A 20797-nucleotide genomic window follows, 5' to 3' on the forward strand; every position below is an offset into this window, starting at 1 on the left:
GTAAAAGAACCCATAAAACTGACCTTCAACAATTTACATGCACCTTTGTGAGCTGGCAGAAAGAGCCTTGGATTTATTATACACCTCTTTTTATTGCAAAGTTATAATTATATTGGTATAGGAGATAGCCACAGAACCCTAAACACAAAGTTGTCCAGCATCAGCCAGGCAAATCAAGGGGTATTTTTGTATCATTTTACCAATGTTAAATCCCTTAAGTGTACTTTTTTTGGTCATCTTGTTATTATTTTTTATTATTCATTCATATTTTCCCCACCTGCATTACCAATTTGGACTTTTATATAACTTTAAAAAGCAGAATGTTTGCAGGTCTTATTATTTTAATATTCTCAGAAATGTTATTTATTAAGTCTAGTTTGCCTGAGTTTTGTTTTATTTATTTTATTTTTATTTTATTAGTTTTTAGAGGGGTGGGGAGAGAGAATTTTAAGCAGGCTCCACAGCCAGCGCAGACCCAGACCTGGGGCTCAATCTGGCACCCCGGATATCATGACCAAAACCAGGAGTAAGACGCTTAATCAACTGAGACAGATGCCTCTCAGTATTTTATTTTAAATTTTACTTTGGATTATTGTATTCAGATTATTTGCTTCTTTCTATCTCGCTCTTGCTTTCTCAAACTCTGTCTCTTTCTCTGTTTATCTCTCTGTCTCTATGCTCCCTTATTTTGTCTCAAGATGAAAAATTATTTTTAAATGTTAGAATTTTTTTATATAAAAAAACTCAGAAAAATTTTTAACCGGAGACTTGAGGAAGGCTCAAATATATTCAGAGGGATTTTTTGGGAGGGAGAATATTTAGTATGTGGAGTTCGTGTTTACAGGTCTCTCAGTGTAGGGTTTGCTACTTGAGCAAGGTTTTGTGAATGTGGTCAGATGACTTAGTCTCATAAAACCTCAGCTTTTTCATCTGCTAAGTTGACATAAGCAGATGGTTTTTCTAACAGGTAAATGAGATAATACAAGAAAGGCAAGTAGCATAGTATATTGTGCATAGTAGGCACTATAAAGTGTTAATTATGGCATGTGATAAATTAATAATAACATATTTGTTTTATAATCAATAAAATGTGTTAAGATTATTGAAAGCTAATTAAGTGAAACATACTTTCTCTTAATAAATGTATACTAGGAAATTTAATCCTCTCCTTAAAATTTTATTTGGAGACTTTGCTTTAAAATACTTGTTCCAGGGATACCCTGATGGCTCAGTTGGTTAAGTGCCCAGCTCTTGATTCTCGTCAGGATTTCAGGTTGGTGAGCATGGAGCCTGCTTAAGATTCTCTCCCTCTCCCTTTGTCCCTAATCCCCCTCCACTTAAAAAAACACTTGTTCCACTTAAAAGAAGGTGTGTAACATACATTTTGATGTTTATATGAAATAAGTGATCACTACACATCAGGAATTTTTTTCAGCAGATTTCATCCTCATCCCTTTTGTAGATCTTTTATGTGATACTTCTAGCATCACAAAGAAGACATAAGAAAGTATCACTCCAACTAGATTAGCAGCAAGGTCCCACATTCAGAAAATTGCAGCTGGACGCTTTTTTTTTTTCTCCCTTTGCTTCCATTTTGTTAAATTATTTAACTTGAAAAGTGTTTGTGAATATGCAATTTGTTTTTACATTATGCATCAATTTTTTCTCAATGCCACTGCATGACTTTGAAACAGTTTTCTGTGGCTTGCTGTTTTGGTAGTTGTGTGATTGCAGACTGACCCGGAAGTTCAGACTTTTCTTCTTTAGAGTTAAATCATGAACCCATGTCTCAAAATAAAGCATCTGGTGCTTATTTGCTCACCAACAGTGGGAGGCAGGAGGAGTTCACAGATATTCTGTATTAATTCTATTCTCCAGAGCCTGTGCAAAGTTTTAATATTATTCCTGACATAATATTCTTTTTGAAAAGTATGCTTTATGGTAGGCGTTATCATGCATATTATACTCTGTAATTATTACGAGAATCCCATATGATAGGTATTATTTCTCTCGTTTTTATAAATGAGGACTTGGAGTTTCAGTTTAACTGTCGTGTCACACAGCTGTTAAGTAGCAAAGCTGGAATTAGAGCCCATGTCCATCTGACTTCAAAACAGACTCTCTTTCAGTTCCACCATGCTGTGTCTGTACTTTTAAGTGAAATATCATGAATATCCTGGATCAAAGAAGAATCTTTATATTGCAAGAAACACTTGACTTATTGAACAGAGTTTCAGATGAACATACCCATTTAAATGCATTTACATCTTGCTTAAAGGCAGTACTTTCCGAGGAAACTGAAAATAAGCAATTAGATTTAATTTACTTGTAGGTGTACACCTAAGGCCATACCTACACCAGCCAAATAAATGGAGATTTTAGAATCTTTCACCAGGGAGCAGTAATATCAGTGTTGCCATTCTACAAAATGTATAATCATACAATATATTTCCATTTAAAACAGTATAGAAGATTAAATCCATTCTGGCGGTGTATTTCTCATAGTTCACTATTTTATGGCAGTATTGTAATGACTTTATCTGCCTGGGTATAGCATCTGAGTCTCACAAAAAGGAATGGATGAGAAAATGGACACCAAATGCCATTTAAATCATCGGCATTTGGGAAAAATTGCTAATACTTTATAAATGTACAAAATTTTTTTCCAAAAACAGGTATTTGACAATTAATTATAAGCATTGTTGATAAGTCTGTCTATATATTAGAAAATTACTAACTAGCATTCACATTTCAAAATTAGTGCTTTGAAAAAATTGTCAAAAATTACTTTTTTTCAGACTCAGCAGGAATAAAACCCAACTCCAAAGATGAAGTACTTTATTATTTATGCAGTAAATAATTCTTGTATGACAAATTTTTATTTTCTGACAGGTACTGTAACTAATTTTTATTTATTGATGGTGAATTACAAATATTATAGTTGAGGTTCTACAAATAAGCAATAAATATAGAAAAGAGAAGTGTCATATATTGTTTGTTTTCAGTTCTTTAATTAATGAGGTGGATATATGAATATTCAAGATAATTTCTCTCCTTACAATATTATAAAACTTACAAAGATAGATTTTATATTTGCTTCAGTTGCTGATTCTTCTATCTATCTATAGATATCTTCTATCAGTTGCTGATTCTTCTATCTTCAGTTGCTGATTCTTCTTTTTTTTTTCTTAAAGATTTTATTTATTTATTCAGGAAAGACACACAGAGAGAGAGAGAGGCAGAGTCACAGGCAGAGGGAGAAGCAGGCTCCATGCAGAAAGCTTGATGTGGGACTTGATCCTGGGTCTCCAGGATCAGGCCCTGGGCTGAAGGCGGTGCTAAACCGCTGAGCCACCTGGGCTGCCCAGTTGCTGATTCTTCTATCTATCTCTGATATCTTCTCTTCTATCTATAGAGGGATGGGTTAACTCTGGTTGCCTTTGTTTTTGGTAATTACAAGTTAGTTTAAGGGCTCACAAGGTTATAAATCTATATTTTCAACTGAAATTTTTATTGAGATAATTATAAATTCACATGTAACTGTAAGAAATAACTCAGAGAGGTCTCTTGACTACATTTCCTAGTTTCCTCTAATGGTAACAGTTTGCAAAACTATAGTATGATATCACAACCAAGATACTAACATTGATTCAACTCTCCTATCTTATTCTGATTTGTCCAGTTTCATTCATATTTGTCTGTGAATGTGTGTGTGTGTGTGTATTGAAACTATAATTCTTTTGAGAACTAGAAGTGTTCTCAGGAAGCCAGATAGTTCATTAGACTGTTCCTAGTGTCCAGAAAGGTGTTTACCTGCTTGGGATCTCTTGAAATGCATAGTTAAAGCCAATAAAAAAGCTTAGTGATATTAGTAGGCTATTTGTTCAGTTTGATATTTATTTCCATGATTAGAAGTTAAATAAGAACTTGCTGGATTAAAAACCTCGAAGAATTTACCTCCATTTCCTTTCAAGAGTGGGGAGACACAGTTTTCCCAGCCTGTCTCCCTTGGATTAAAAGGATGTACTGTTACACAGAATGGAATCATAAATTTCAACAGCAAAGAGGAACTTTATTGTATGACACTCTCTGACTCAGTTTAGCTTATATAAACTCATCAATCTCTTCTTTTCTTCTTATCACTTCCTTATTCATATATTTGGAAGATACTAAACCTGTTAATACAATATAAAGGAAAGAATCTTTGTTTTCTAATTTTAAGTGATGTATCTTTCATGTCTTCGTTTCATATTCAACTTATTCTCTATAGTTGAAGTCACTCTATATACTTTTGCAAGGAGTATGTTCACATTCTCTCTTCATTTCCTTTTTCCCTCTGATCCCTCTCTCCTTCCTTCCATCCTCTGTATAATCACATAATATTTATAAAATCCTTACTTTATTCAAGGTGCAGTACTAGGTCTGAAGAACAAAGGTAACATAATACCTTATTTTCTGAAGCATGTATCTTGATAATAGTCAGCCAGACATTATTATTGATATTAGGCATATACATGTACATGTTCATTTGCTACAAGTACTCTATGGATGTTGGTGCAAAAATGAAAGTAGAAAGTGAACAATTCTAACTGGAAGTGACTGGTTATCAAAAGATGTTTGGAGGACTGCCTCTTCATGTCCATTTGGTACTTTATATGATATTTCCATATACGTGGCAAAACAGAAGCCCTCAGTTTTCTCAAATACTAAAATTCTGAAATAGAATAGCATGTTCCAATATAAATTTCTCAGTTACAGGGGTAGGAAAACCTCAGGAATCTGAACTATTTAGGAGATGGTCAGTCCTAGCATAGGTATTAGAATATATATAAAAATGAAGATCTGTCATTTTTATTGCATACAGTAGAATCTATTTATGACTAACAATATTCTAAGTGAGGTCAAGAGGGGATCACCATGATTTGTAATTGGAGTCTTCTTTCACCCTGCCCTAATGATGCTGGCCCCTTCTTTTCTTATAATTGCATTGTGTGTATGTAAATTAATTTCTCCTAAGTGCTTTAGAATTTATTCTATGAAGTAGTGTCATTTCAAATATTGTTTATACTATCCTCTGCTTCAAGCTCCTGTTTTAAATTTTAGCTTTGGTTCTGCCAGCTTGATTGTCATTCCATATAATGAAGCTGAAACTAAAAACGTTCTACTCTAATTCTATATACTGGAAAAAAGGAGGTGTAATGGCTCATATGGTTGTGATTAAGTATAAAGGTGGAAGAGTTTGCTTTATTGTAGACACAAGCTGGGTTTGAAGTACTGATTTAATGATCTTCAGTTGAGCAAAATTATTTAAGGAAGGTGATCTCCAGAATGCACACTGATAACAAGTAATGCACATTGCATGTTTGCTCAGCAAATAAATTAAGAAGTGATTTGGTTAGGACTACATGCCAATGCTTATCCCATGGCTTGCTATGGAACCGTAATCTTTCCTGATGTACATGGGTTAATAATAAATACTGGTAAATACAATCATTGTATGGGAACCTTAATTTGTTCATACTTTGTTGGCTTTGAAAATTCAAGAGAATAAATTAATCATGTACTTAAAAATACTGTTTTTTTTTTTTTTTCCTGAAGACATGCTTTATTGAGGTTTAGCATCTTTGGCTTAAGAATTTCAAAATGTTGAACAAAATGGCTGAAAATAATGATAGTAATAATAATAAATCTGCATTTTCACAGGGTTCTGGCTGAGGAATAACCTTTGATTTTGATAAAGATATATATAAGTGTGAAGGATTATAATAAGGAACATTTTTGAAGAAATATTGGAGGGAGTATCTCTTTATGTTTGGAATATTGCCATTTTTACCATCGAGAAATTAGTATTGTCCATGACTTAAAGGTAACTCTCCATTATACATTTAATCATTGTTATTCGATATAGCAGTGTTAGAGACTTCTGTTTCTTCCTAGTATCTGTCTCTCATGTATTACATGATAGTAGCTATTCTTTAATCCTGATCAACTTTTCTTTCCTTTATTGACTCTATTAAGTCACTTTAGTGACTTAATTGCGTCAATTTGAGTCAGAGTGTTCTCTTGAGTTAAAAAGAAAAAGGAGATAATATGTACATCTACACTAAATAACTTAGAAAAATAAATAAAAGTGTTATAAAAAAAGATTATGGGGTGCCTGGATGGCTCAGTTGGTTAAGTGTCTGACTTCCACTCAAGTCATGATCTTGAGGTCCGGGATCTAGCCCTGTGTTCTGCTACCCACACAGTGGGGAGTCTGCTTCTCCATCCCCCTCTCTTCCTCCTTTGTTCATGCACGTGTACACTGTCTCTCATAAGTAAATAAAATCTTTAAAAAAAGAGATTATGACAACTAATAAAGATGCTTTTACTTTCATTTGAGTGATTTACCACGGGCATCAATTTATTTCCCAGATGCTCTTCTTAAGTTTGTTGTGAAAAGAGAGACCATTAGGTAGAGGACTCAATATAATGTCTGGAAGAGAATAAGCATTCAATAAATGTTTCATTTAAAAAAAATTAATTTATTTATTCATGAGAGACATAGAGAGAGAGAAACAGAGACACAGGCAGAGAGAGAGAGGCAGACTCCGTACAGGGAGCCTGATGTGGGACTCAATCCTGGGACTACGGGATCACGCCCTGAGCTGAAGGCAGATGCTCAACCGCTGAGATGGTTTTTCTATAATTGAGAGCATTGAAGAGGGAAATGAAAAAAAAAAATCTAATGATAAATAGTAAGGATAAATACTTTCTAATTGTTTTAATTAAGCTTCTTTTTCACTAATGTATTAGCAAGTTCTTTATTTTCTCCTTTTGGGAAATCTATATCAAGAAAATGTCAGTGGGGATGCCTGGGTGATTCAGTGGTTGAGCTTGTGCCTTCAGCTCAGGGCATGATCCTGGGGTCCTGGGATCGAGTCCCACATCGGGTTCCCTGCAGGGGGCCTGCTTCTCCCTCTGCCTATGTCTCTGCCTCTCTCTGTGTCTCTCATGAATAAACAAAATCTTAAAAAAAAAAAAAAGATAATGTCAGTGGAACAGTTAATCTTAGTTATCTAGAAATGGAATGGGTGACTCACCTTTGATGTTAACCTTCACAACTACATACCTTTGCCTGGCTTAACTCTGAAGTTTAAAAGAAATACCAGCATGGGGTCACTTTGGGCTGAAGCTCTCCATTACGTATGTAGGTAGAATCAGCTCTGGGACCTGTTCCTGTCATCTGTTGGATTCAGTAGGATATTTTATGCCTCCATCCTTTTTATCTGGAATTAAAGTGATTCTGGGTAAAAGCTAGTTCTAGTTTGGGTAATTATGATTATCAAGCAAGTCTATATGTTGGATACAAGTAATTATTACCTATGTGCTTTTCTTTCCTTCTCAATTATGAAATACTAAGGTAAAATTTTAATATTTATTGAATACTTACTATGTTGAGTCTTTTACACATATGATCTCATGTTCACAAGAAACTTTGGAAGAACAATTAAGAAATTCAATTGATGCCCATGGCATCAAAGTAGCCAGAAGTCAGTGGATATCCAGGGAATATAAACTGATTTTCAAGATGATCCATAAACTTTTTTCTCATATGATCTGAATTATTGAATCCTGAAAGCATATAATCCCCACTCTTAATGATTTATGAAGTCATTGTAAGGATTTGTTAAATCTAATTTAATGATGTCCCATTGTTCATCTCCTTATTATCTATATATGTGATTATTTTCCAGTATGCTCATAAAAAGTATCATGGCTTCCTATTTTTAGTGTGATTCATCATATCAGAAAATAAAAAATTGTGCAGCACTCATGCATTTGGCGGGGGAGAAAATATAAATTATTATTACAAATTGGAGGTAAGATGTTTCGTCTTTGCTCTTACATTATTTTGACCCTAGTTTAAACCCATGCATAATTATTTCTGCAGGATTATATCTGTTGTATATTAACTCTATTGCAAATAACCAATATTTAAGGTAATATAAAGAAATTACAATGAATACACAGAATGCTTTTTTACTACCTGTGGTTTTAAGTTAAAGAAGCTAGAGAGAAAATCAGTCATAACTTACTGTTTGGGTAGCTTAGTGCAAGTACTCTTTGCATTTTTTACCCATCTTTCTTCTAAAAACAAAACAAAAAAGCCTTTTTTGAAGGATGTCATCAGGTGACACATTTATACATATATGACAGATATACATCATTCCAAACATACTTTCTAGCTTCTAACATTTGTTTACAAAAGCTGATGGTATTTGTAGGCAACTCATTACTCATTTACATAGAGTTTTGTAGATAGCCTTTAAATTTAATGCCTTTTTGACTGTGTGAGTATCCTAATACATGTCATCGAATAATAATTATGATGTTAAAAGTCTAGACTTTTTTTTAAAAGAAGAGCACTTCTTGCATTATATATGTATCTTAGATAATTGTGGTTACTTCTGGGTGCCTGACTCTAGTATCAAGAATCACACTATCAGTTCTGAATGTGTTCTGTTCATCTGTTAGAGAATAAGTAACTGCATCTGGTTTGTCAGAGGAATCAGCGATGAAAGGATTCCTTCTATTGCCAAGCATTGTAAACTGAGAGGACATAATAGAGACACTTAAAGATGAGCTCATCTCTCTGAATTTTAGAGCTTGAGGTGATGGCTTCTAGTAAGGCTAGTATTGTTATCTCAGTTTCAGGAGTTTGTGAAATTATCAAAAAAGAGTATAGGAAATTTTTAAGAAAAGGCTAGCATTATTTAAGATGAAGGCAGCTTACAAGATCTTTTCCAACAATTTTTAGAAATACTATATTGTCGTATCCAAACCAGATAAAGATACCACTAAAAAAGGGAACTACAGGCCAATATCCCTGGTGAATATGGATGCAAAAATCCTCAACAAAATATTAGCAAACTCAATCCAGCATTACACTAAAAAAATCATTCACCACAATCAAATGGCATTTATTCCTGGGTTGCAAGGTGGTTCAATATTTGTAAATCAATCATGTAATATATCACATCAATAACAGACAGGATAAAAATCATATAATCATTTGAATAGATGCAGATAAAGCATTTGACAAAGTACAACATCCATTCATAATAAAAACCCTCAACAAAGTAGGTTAAGAGGGAACATACCTCAACATAATAAAGGCCATATATGAAAAATCCACAACTAACATTATCCTTAATGGACTTTCCCCTAAGGTCAGGAACAAGACAAGGATGTCCACTCTCACCAGTTTTATTCAGTATAGTACTGAAAGTCCTAGCCACAGCAATCAGACAACAAAATGATGTAAAAAGCATTCAGATCAGTAAGGAAGAAGTAAAACTTTTTCGATATTTGCAGATGACATGATACTATATATAGAAGACCCACAAGACTCCACTAAAAATCTGCTAGAACTGATAAACGAATTCAGTAAAGCTGCAGGATATAAAATCAAAGTACAGAAATCTTTGCATTTCTATATACTAATCATGAAACAGCAGAAAGAGAAATTAAGAAAACAATCCCATTTACAATTGCACCCAAAATAATGATACCTAGGAATAAACCTAATCAAAGAGGTGAAAGACTTGTACCCTGAAAACTATAAAATAGTGGTGAAAGAAATTGAAGATGACACATAGAAATGGAAAAACATTCCATGCTCATGCTATACTATCAAATGCAATCTATGCATTTAATGCAATGCCTATCGAAATACCAGTAGCATCTTTCATGGAACTAAAACAAACAATACTAAAATTTGTATGGAACCAGAAAAGAACCTGAATAGCCAAAGGTATCTTGAAAAAGAAAAGCAAAGCTGCAGGCAGCATACATTACAAAGTTACATTACAAAGCTGTCATCATCAGAATGGTATGGTACTGGCACAAAAATAAACACTTAGATCAATGGAACAGACTGGAAAACCCTGAAATAAACCCACAATTATATGGACAATTAATCTTCAACAAATCAAGAAAGAATATCCAGTGGGAAAAAGACAGTCTGTTTAACAAATGATGTTGGGGAAACTGGATGGATACATGTAAAAGAAAGAAACTGAGCTGCTTTCTTACACCATACACAAAAACAAATTCAAAATAGATTAAAGACCTAAAGGTGAGGCTGAAACCGTAAAAATCCTAAAAGAGAACATGGGCAGTGACTTCTTTGACATCAACCATAGCAACTTTTTTCTAGATATGTGTCCTGAGGCAAGGGAAACAAAAGCAAAAAATATACTATCATGACTACATCAAAATAAAAAGCTTCTGCACAGCAAAAGAAACAATCAACAAAATTAAAAGGCAACATACAGAATGGGAGAAGATATTTGCAAATGACACATCTGATAAAGGGCTAGTATCCAAATTATTTAGGGAACTTATATAACTCAACACCCAACAAAACAAATAGAAGTCATGGACAGACTTCTCCAAAGAGAACATGCAGATAGCCAAAAGACACATCAAATGATGTTCATTATTACTTACCATCGTGGAAATGCAAATCAAAACTACAGTGAGATATCACCTCACATCTATCAGAATGGCTAAAATTCACAATGCAAGAAACAACGGGTGTTGATGAGGATGTGGAGAAAGGGGAGCCCTCTTGCACTGTTGGTGGGAATGCAAACTAGGGGAGTCACTCTGGAAAACAGGTTCCTCAAAAAGTTAAAAATAGAACTTTCTTATGATCCATTAATTGTATTAGTGAGTATTTACCCAAAGAATATAAGAAAATTAATTCAAAGGTATGTATGCACCCCTATATTTATAGCAGTATTATTTATAATAGCCAAGATATGGAAGCAGCCCAAGTGTCCATAGAAGATGTGATATATATATATATATATATAGATAGATAGATAGATAGATAGATCTCTAATTATGAATATAAAATATATATTATAATACATAATGGAATATTATTCAGCCACCAAAAAGAATGAAATCTTCACATTTGCAATGACATGGATGGAGCTAAAGAATATAATGCTAAGCAAAATAAGAGAAAGACAAATACCATATGATTTCACTGGTTTGTGGAATTTAAGAAAGAAAACAAATAAGCAAAGGAGGAAAAAGGGCAAGAGAGAGAGACAAATCAAGAAATGGACTTTTAACTATAGAGAACAAACTGATGGTTACCAAAGGGGAGGCAGATGGGGGGTGGGTGAAATAGGTGATGGGGACTAAAGTGTGCACTTACTGTGATAAACACCAAGTGTTGTATGGAAGTTTTGAATCACTATATTGTACACCTGAAATTAATAAAGCACTGTATGTTAAAAAAGAAAGAAACAGCAAAAGAAAGGCAAATACTATTTATTTTATCTAAAATTAATATATTTACAATATTGAACAGAAACGCTTACCATCAGCTATAATTTCTATGTTCTTAAAACTGTTATTTACAACAAATTCCAGTCATTTGTTTCTTCCAACCCGGGATTAATTTTATCTCAAGGCAATTCTTTCTAGTTCATTGACCCTCTGCCTCACAAGCAATTTTATTTGCAAATAATGATGTGTTTATATGTCCATGCTAACATTGTATTGTGTTCATTTATAAAAGAGATTAACCTATTGAAACTTTTGTCAGTTTTAAATGAGTATATACTTAAAATTAAGTTTTGTTGAGTGCGGTTTTATAAATAGAAATATTCTTGAAAATAATTCTGCCTGCAAAAGCTGAGAGATATCATGGCTTTATTGGATCATGCCCCAGATGAGCATAGGTAAGACTTCCTATGAGGGGTCCCTCCACAGAAATGATGTTTTCAGAGGCAGTTGCTTGTATGTGAAGGAAGGGATCAGTCCGTAGACCTGTGCAACAAGTTCTAAATATATGGAAACTACACTCATGAGTAATAATACCTGCCAGCCTGCCTAGCTGGTTTCCTTCCTCCTTCTCTCTCTTTCTTCCTCTCTCCCTCTCTCCTTCCTTTTCTTCCTCCTTCAAGGTTTGGCATTTCTGTGTCTCATATTCATGTTGGAAAGGAGCAAATCTAAGGAAGGTAAAGGAAAAAGAGAGAGGAACTGAAGAGGAATAACATATACATATCACAGCACAGAGTACATATACTACTTAGCTCACTGAGTGCTAAATGTAGGATATAGAAATATTTCACAGCCCGGAGAACATGATAGCATCACATAGTCTAGTTTGCAATCACCATGTACAATTACACATCAGAAAGTTTTCTTCAGAGAAAATGCTAGCAACCAAATGAAAAGGTCCGGGGAGTTGTTTTAGAGTGTTCAAAATGTCTTTTATACTCTGTATTATTATGAAGAAGAGCTTATGTCATTTCTTATGTTAGTACTGATGTGATATATTTAATTAGATTTTCAAGTTTTTATTTTATTTATTTCATACCTATTTTCTCTCAAGAATAATCATAAAGGACAGAGGGAAGAGGAGAAACTCCACTGTTTTAAAACCATGTACCTCATATTTCTTCTCTCTGAAATTTTTGGGACAGAAATGTAAAAGTTTATTGTGAACTCTGATAATCAAACAATAATTTTGCCACTCCGCCCTGTAATGCTTTCTCAGTGTTTTGTTTGTTTAATCTTTTCTACCACCTTGCCTCCTTCAAAACTCACCCTGTGGCCCCTTCCCCCAGGCACTCACATTCTGCTTTCCAAATTGACTGGCAGCTAATCTTATAAATGAATCCATTCTAATGGTTGCTGATATGATACTAGGGCTTGAGGTCAATCCTTCCACCTAGTTAAGTTGTTAAAATTTCTTAAAAGAGGCAGTCCGATAAACTGAAATGAGCATGAGAGCACCAGCAAAATAGGATTGGGAGTCCTAGTTTCACTACTGATTTTGTGACATAAATAAGTTATTTTAATTTTGAGCCCTAGCCCAGTAAATATGATGGCAAAATTATACCTACTGTATTTACTTCTCGGGGAACTATTAAATCCTGTATTATAAAGTGAAAAAGTAGTATGTATGATGTTGATTGATTTAAAGATCTCCTTAGAAACAATGATTTAACCCAAGGCAGTGAAGATAATATATAGCTTCTACAACTACTAGGTACAAAGCTTTGTGGAGTATATAGAAAGTACCATGTAGAGAGATAATAAATATACAGATCACTATGGAAGACAATGATGAAAAATATTAGAGTTAATAATGTAGGAGTTCACCTCTGAACTTCCAGCAAGGAGAAGCTGTATGAATCAGGAGGTGTTCATTTAGGGGGTAATGGATAGACTTCCAAAAAATGGTAGGGTTTAAGCATAACACTAATGATGGGTATTTAAAGCAATATACCACACAGCGAATGCCTTTGAAATACAGAAAGATTGACTATGATTGTACCCAAAAAGTAGAGTGTCAAGGAAGCTGCTTTTGGCCAAATTACTCTTATCAGTTATGTATAACTTACAAATGTATATATCTGTGAAGATACACAAGCATTATTAAAAGCCTCCATAATTATGAGTAAATGACAGCAGCTTGCTTGATCTTTAGCAATTATATTGCTAAATCTTTAGCAAGTGTTTTATGATATTAGCAATATTTTCAGCAATATGAGTTCAAAGTCTAGAAATCAAAACTTTGTGCTGGCATCATAGCCTACATATTAAATCTTTCTGTAGATGAAGGCATTTTCAAACCAATATTTATTGTATTTATTAAAGATGCCATACAGTAAGGGAATTAAGTGACTGATACAGTTTAGTATTGCACAGGATTTACTCTCCCAAATTTGGGGACCCACATCAAGATTTCACAAAACATTTCAATATACTATGTGGTGAATTGGTCGTCATCTGAGGTATGAACTCAAGTATCCTAGGATCTATATTCATTGTTAACATGCCAAATTTTTAGTCTCTTTATCGTTCTATAGCCCACCTATTTTTTGAAACTCTTTTTAAAAAGTGATACTAGTACTTGTTCATTGGATAAAAAACTTAAAATCAATAATGAACTATCACTTTTAGACTAATCTTCTGCACATTTCTATTCTTGGCTGAGAGTACTTCATAGAGCACTGTTACTTCCCTGGATTAGATTAAAGACTTTCAAAGTAGAACTATCATTTCCCTCACATTTATTTGTTTATTTGTCAAGTCATTCTGCCATCCTTTGGCGCTCTAATATCGTGGCCCCCCAAATCACCTCCTCATTCCAAATGGAGACCTTTCCTTCCAGGTTTAATCACAATCTTTAAGAATGTTTATCTGTTCAAGCTCATCAATATATTTCTTTTCATCTCCATCTACACCATTTCACAATGTAAAAAAACTCCAAGGAAACAAATGACTGTATCTGGATTAATATGACACACATGAGTGGGAAACAAATGACTATATCCGGTTATGGAGCTAAAGAAATACCTAGCAGGCCAGTGGCATTTCAATAACAGCAGTGACCTGTGAAGAGTTCCATTGAGTCCAGCTATCTTTTTCTAAATTAATAAATGTAACTTATGAGAAAATATGCAATTTTAACATACGGAAGTCAACGTTGCCTAAAATTTAGAACTGCAAGTATTGATCAGGCCCACTGATGCTCTATAGCAAATGTTCTTTATTTTTATTTTTTTTAAAGATTTTATCTATTCATGAGAGACACAGAGAGAGAGAGAGAGAGAGAGAGAGAGAGAGGCAGAGACACAGGCAGAGGGAGAAGCAGGCTCCATGCAGGGAGCCTGACATGGGACTCGATCCCAGGTCTCCAGGATCATGCCCTGGGATGAAGGCAGGCGCTATAAACCCTTGAGCCACCCGGGCTGCCCACAAATGTTCTTTAAAAGCTATTTCTGGGGGGATCCCTGGGTGGCTGAGTGGTTTGGTGCCTGCCTTTGGCCAGGGCGTGATCCTGGAGTCCCGGGATCGAGTACCACATCAGGATCCCTGCATGGAGCAGGGATCTCTCTTGCTCTCTCTCTCTCTCTCATAAATAAATAAAATCTTAAAAAAAAAAAAAAAAAACTATTTCTGGGAGTGCCTGGGTGGCTCAATGGTTGAGCGCCTGCCTTTGGCTCAGGTCATGATCCTGGGGTCCTGGGATCCTGGGATCGAGTTCTGCATCAGGCTCCTCACAGGGAGTCTGCTTGTCCCTCTGCATCTCTCTGTGTCTCTCAGGAATGAATAAATAAAAGAAAAAAAAAGAAAAGCTCTTTCTGAGTTCTGTTTAGTCGAACAGAATCTATGGCTGATTTGTACCCAGAGTTTCCCCTTTACAGTTTTCCCTCCTGGAGAGAACAGGCCTTCTCTGTCTCACCACTGCCCTCCAGGCCCTGACCCTTCTCTGGACCTCCTGCTCGTCAACTAACTTTTGGATGTTGCTTCTCTGCTGCTGTTTTTTATATCTGCTAGTCCAGACCTCTCATCTATGATGTTTCCTCCCTAACCTTCCAAAGTGCATTCTCCTTCTGTGCCTCAAGATTTGAATCAGGAAGTGGTATTGGGTCAGCCTGTGACAAGGAGTAGTGTCTGGAAGGTCAGGGAGGGTTTCTGGCAGCAAAGAAACATACTGTGCCAGGTTTCTTGAGCAAGAGTGGTGACTCCCTCCTCCTTCCTTCCAGCAGCTGAAAAGAGTCCAGAAACTGCAGCTCCTCCTTCCAGTGACACTTCCAAACATTTGCAAGAGCCAGTCACACTCCAGGTGAATATTTTCAGACACCTGGGATGAGCTGATTTTCTGTTTGTGTAAATAGACCAAAGAGCAAAGGGCAAAACATGGCAATTTTTTCCCCAATCTTGAACTTGGTCTCTGCATATAAAACTTAATTTTGTATGTGAGTATGCAGGTGAAGGCTTTCTAGTTTTATTTCAGATCATGATTTTGTTTCTAAAAACATCTTGAATTTTCTACTTTACTACCTAGGACCACATTTTATCTCTTCTGTTTCTCTCTCTTGAAAATGGTGATTTGCAGGTTTCAGTAGGCTCTATGATAGAAAGAATATCCAGACCTATCATAGCCTCAGAATTCTTTCTTAAAACCAGCCAGAATAATGAAGTGAAACAATCTTGAGTTTGTATACGTGTGGATATATGGTAGCATATGCATGTAAACTTGCCTCTTGATGCTATACACATTGTTTTCTATGATGTTTTAGAAACTGTAGCCAAAGAGTGCTTTTTTATTCTTGAGAAATACAGTGATTTAACTTCCTCTGGGTTTTAGACAATTCCAGTGTCTTATTTTGGAGTTTTTAGGCACTGAATGCATGCAAAGGGAATGTTTCTATTTTGCCACCACCATTATGTTATCTTTTCCAGTGCAATTACAAGCTAATTCAGGGCTCTTTGTGTTAGTCTAATAGCTTCTGATTCACTGCCGTCACCCAGTACCTTTTCATGCACTTTTAATAACATCTGCAGTGCCCCCAGCACTTACCTAGGGTTAGCATTTTTCTCTAAGTAGAGACTCATCTTTGGCAAATCATTAATGGAACATCAAAAAGATCCCATCTGTTAGAGTTACATATGGCTAAGATCAGAATTATCAAATATCTCATTTTTTTCTTTTTTCTTTTTTTCTTTTTTTCCCTTTCTTATCCACACAATAAATGTAGTTGTCAGCAGGATAAGTTCATGCGCCGGATAAGGTCACAATTTCATTTAGTGACAACTTCCAACAGTACGAACTTACAAGGTTCGATTTATTAAAGAGTCAGAAGGGATAAGATCACTGCATGGCCAGCCTGATTTATCAGGGTTTGACTGGAGTACTTGAATAGGGAATGTCGTATTTCAAGTTTATGTTCAAAACTGTAGTTTAGTGTGTGTTATGACTGTATGACTCAAAAATTGAGAAGGAAAATTAGAAAAGGTACCCCTATAAGGCGATTTGTAGCCACTTACCAAGAACTATCATTTCCTGTGCCAAACTATGCTTCGAGATGGCTCAACATAGCATAATATAAATGGCATTATTTGTCTTAAAATGCAGATGAAACATGCTGTTATTAATGCCTGCGAAAACACGCATCTAGTGACAAAACTGCAGTTTGGCTGTGAAGATAATCAGCAGTGAAATGATCATCTAACCCTCTTATGTATCTGGCGGGCAGCTGTCAAACGGTTAAACCATAAAATAGCGAGAGCTCTTCCATACTTCAGCCACCTTGGCTGACTTTGAAAATGTTTTGAGATTTTTAGAATCTTTCAGCGCTTTTTGAACTCAGCATGACTTCAGGGCTGTCCATGTTTGATACCATGATGTATAATGTTTTCCAACCATGGAGAAAATATAAATATGGGTTCTGACGCTCTAGCCTTCTCTGTTATATAGTTAGGCCTGATAAACGTAGGAGCTAATTCATGTGGCCTGCTTTAAAATTTGGTTATATATTTAAAAACAAGTTCAAACCAATCCAAATTTTATTTTTAGCAAATGAAATATGATCTTCGGTAGTCTCATTTATTTGCAACCATGTCCTTCTATGGAATCCGAGGCTGGAGTTAAGGGATGTTCTGTAAATACCACATGCGTTTATGTCATCAACTTAACACTGGACTCAGTTGAAGCATGATGGTTGATAACCATGCTAAAAGGCCTACATCTTGTCTGTTCCCCTGTCGTATACTACAGTTTTCATATACTTTGCTTTCTAAAGAGGCATCAAAAGGGCCCTATTTAAAAGAAACAAACAATGGCTTGATTGTACCTTCAGCAAAATAAGATTTGAGGATATCTCTCTTGACTTTAAGTGTTTCTTTCCACCAGTGAATTTCTTTTATTTGCGCAAAGAAGTGGTTTGATATCTTAAAAGCTGCAGTATGTTTGGTAGTGATTTTGGACTTAGGGCTTTTTTTTTTTTTTTTTTTTTTTTAAGTGAGGCTATCATAAGTCTTTGAGTAATCACAGACTTTTAAAAGTATGCATTATCAAGAAGATAAGAGAAACAGCCCTCAGCACTAACAATATTATCTTTTACCAAAATTGATTAGTCCATCCTATGTGTCTCAAATATTTTGTGTAAACTTACCCAGCATGTTAAAAGGGGGGGGGGGAGGACTTCTTTTTGAGGAATAGCTGCAAAAATATGAACTGGCTAAGAGGAAAAATCTTCATTTTTCATCCTGCTCCATATTTCACAGATGAGGTAACATAATGTAGTAAAATGCTGAGCAAATGAAATATATGATTATTGTAATACAACGAGGAGACACATATGAAGAAAGTTATTTTTGTCCTTAAAATAAACTTTAACTGTCCTAAAATTAAATCTGTGAACTTAAGAAAATCTTCATCCAATCAACTATGTTCAATTTGTATTTTGCAATGATCACATGTCACAAATGATATTGATTACCAAAGGATAAACAGAAATTAAAAAACTATACTTGTAGTTCAAGAGGCTTATATTCCTGTTGAGGTGAAAAGGGTTATCAAAGGGAAAGCACTAGGGGATCATTAACTGCAAAATTGTGTAGCATTGGATTATAAATGCCATGGCATACTAGAAAAGGAGAACACAGTTTGTCTGGAGTTCAGAGACATCTGGTGAAAGAGAAAAAGCTTTGGTTCGATCTTGGAACACTAATAAACTTTATCAAGGCAGCCAGCCGTACAGAGTGTCTGTCGGGTAGCAAGAACAATTCTCAGAAAGGTAGGGGTTAAACTGGACATGAGGAGGAAGGTTTAGAGATAAAGTCTTTCTTGACTAGAGGGGAAGAGAATATATTCTGGAGAGCAGAACAGAAAGACACTGTGGAGCAATATTTTGGTTAAGATTCAGTCATAGGGGGCAGCCCCAGTGGTGCAGCCGTTTAACGCCGCCTGCAGCCCAGGGCGTGATCCTGGAGACCCTGGATCGAGTCCCACATCAGGCTCTCTGTATGATGCCTGCTTCTCCCTCTGCCTGTGTCTCTGCCTCTCTCTCTCTTTCTGTCTCTATGAATAAATAAATAAAATCTTAAAAAAAAAAAAAAGATTCAGGCATAGGTACTCAAGTTGGGACGGTCAAAAGGGAACTCATGAAGGAACTTGTACCAATGAGTGACCAAGGAGTTTTAGTAAGTTTATCCTGATGGGGATTTGGAACCTGAATTGGAAGCTGGTCAGTAATCTACATCTGATTTGATGAACCCTGGGGAATACTGATAAGAAAAGTGACTCTTTGAGATATTTGATAGGGATATAAGCCAAGGTGTGGGGTATATTTTGGGTGGAAGACTTAAGAGGGGTTGTGACCACAGAACCTCTTAGATATGATGATGATGGAAGTATGTGGACATGCTCTTAGAATGCTTCAGTGTCTTTTTGGTGAATTAGTAAATATTTATCAGGGACTTTGCATGTGTTATGTGAATTAATCCTCTCAGCAGTCATATGAAGAAGATATTGTAATTCCTATTCTGTATGCAGAAACTGAAGTTCAAAGGGTTCAGGATCACATGGCTTGTGTTCAGGATAACATGGCTTGTTCAATTGACTCTTCTCCAGTTCACTTTTGAACTCATTCCAGTCTGTGTTTTGTCTTCCTATTTTGCAAAATTCCTTTCACTCCAGATATCCATGATTTCCATCTCATCAAAAGAGATCTTTCCAGTTATTTTCTTACTTTCATAAATTTTCAGATTACTTGATTCATCCCTCCTCCTTTACATTCTCAATCAATCCATTGGCTGCTTTATCTACTTTCTATTCTCTTGCACTTCTAAATTTCTTTCTTTTTTTTTTCTTTTTTAAAGATTTCTTTAACTTGAGAGACAAAGAGAGAGAATGGATGGGGGAAGGGCAGAGGGAGAGAATATCCAAGCAGACTCTCACTGAGCATGGACCCAGAAACAGGGCTCAGTCCCATCACCTATGAGATCAGGACCTGAGCTGAAACCTCAACCGACTGAGCCACCCAGGTGCCCCACTTCTAATTTTCTGTTCCTGTTCCTCTATCACTCTGCCTTTTGAAGATCCTTAGAACTCTCTCTCTTAGGCCTCCTTCTTTTATTTTGATACACTCTGTCCTGGATGAACAATCTTACGGCTTTTATTACCATATTAAAACTAGTTTTAAGTAATGAATAAAATGCCAAATTTACCACTCTAGTTAAGACCTTGCTTCTGAGTCCCAGGCTTGTACCTGCCCACCTAAAATCACCTCTTGCCTTCCTTACAGTCACTTTAACCTCAATATTTCCAAACTATAACTTCTCATCTTGTCCTTAAATCTTTTTTTTTTTTTTTTGCATGTGTTCTTTATCTCAAAAGATACATGATCATTGGCCTATTTGCTTAAGCCACATACCCAAATATTATTGTTAGATTTTTCCCTTCCTTAACTCCTAAAATCTAAATAATCACTAAGTTCTATGATGTCTACTTCCCAAGCCTTATGGATTACATTTCCTGAAATTTGTCCAAGGTCCAGGCTTGTTTTGCTTGTTGCTTTGTGCTTGGCCGTAACCCACTGTCTGATATTTAACAGACAGATACTAAATATATATTAGTAGAATAAAAGAATCAAAAAACTAATGTATGGAGGCAAAAGAAAGTGAATAAACAAATCAAACAAAATTTGGAACTTTTGTTTCCTGATTTGGGAATATTTGATCTTTTCATTAAACATCCATTTTTATGATAGAACTGTTGGACACAGGTCTTTGACCTACAACCCCAGTGTTCTTTCTACCTCTCATGATATATCTGGGGGGAGAAAATCATGGTGTTATGGGCACCTTACCAAGTAACAAGTGAGTACAAAACCCTCTTTACCAATGACAAAGACTCAGAAAAGAATTTTTCTATTCAAGGCCATTTAGCTGGTTATTGAATGCAGTTGACTAAAAGTTAATCTTATTTTTA

General features: G+C 35.4%; 1 protein-coding gene across 5 annotated transcripts in view; it reads left to right on the top strand.

The window, feature by feature from the left end:
• Positions 1–20797, top strand: part of ZFPM2 (zinc finger protein, FOG family member 2) — a 457957-nt gene that overhangs the window by 204443 nt on the left and 232717 nt on the right. The window contains exons 1-2 of one of the 5 annotated variants that reach the window (XM_025450408.3): positions 5749–5866; positions 7774–7862. The exons of the other annotated variants lie outside the window; for them this stretch is intronic. The gene's annotated coding sequence lies outside the window, so the exon portion shown is untranslated. Of the gene's footprint in view, positions 1–5748; positions 5867–7773; positions 7863–20797 lie in introns of those variants that run through there. 5 annotated transcript variants of the gene reach the window in all.

Source organism: Canis lupus, chromosome 13, assembly GCF_003254725.2.
Source record: "Canis lupus dingo isolate Sandy chromosome 13, ASM325472v2, whole genome shotgun sequence".
In the NCBI taxonomy this organism is placed as follows: Eukaryota; Metazoa; Chordata; class Mammalia; order Carnivora; family Canidae; genus Canis; species Canis lupus.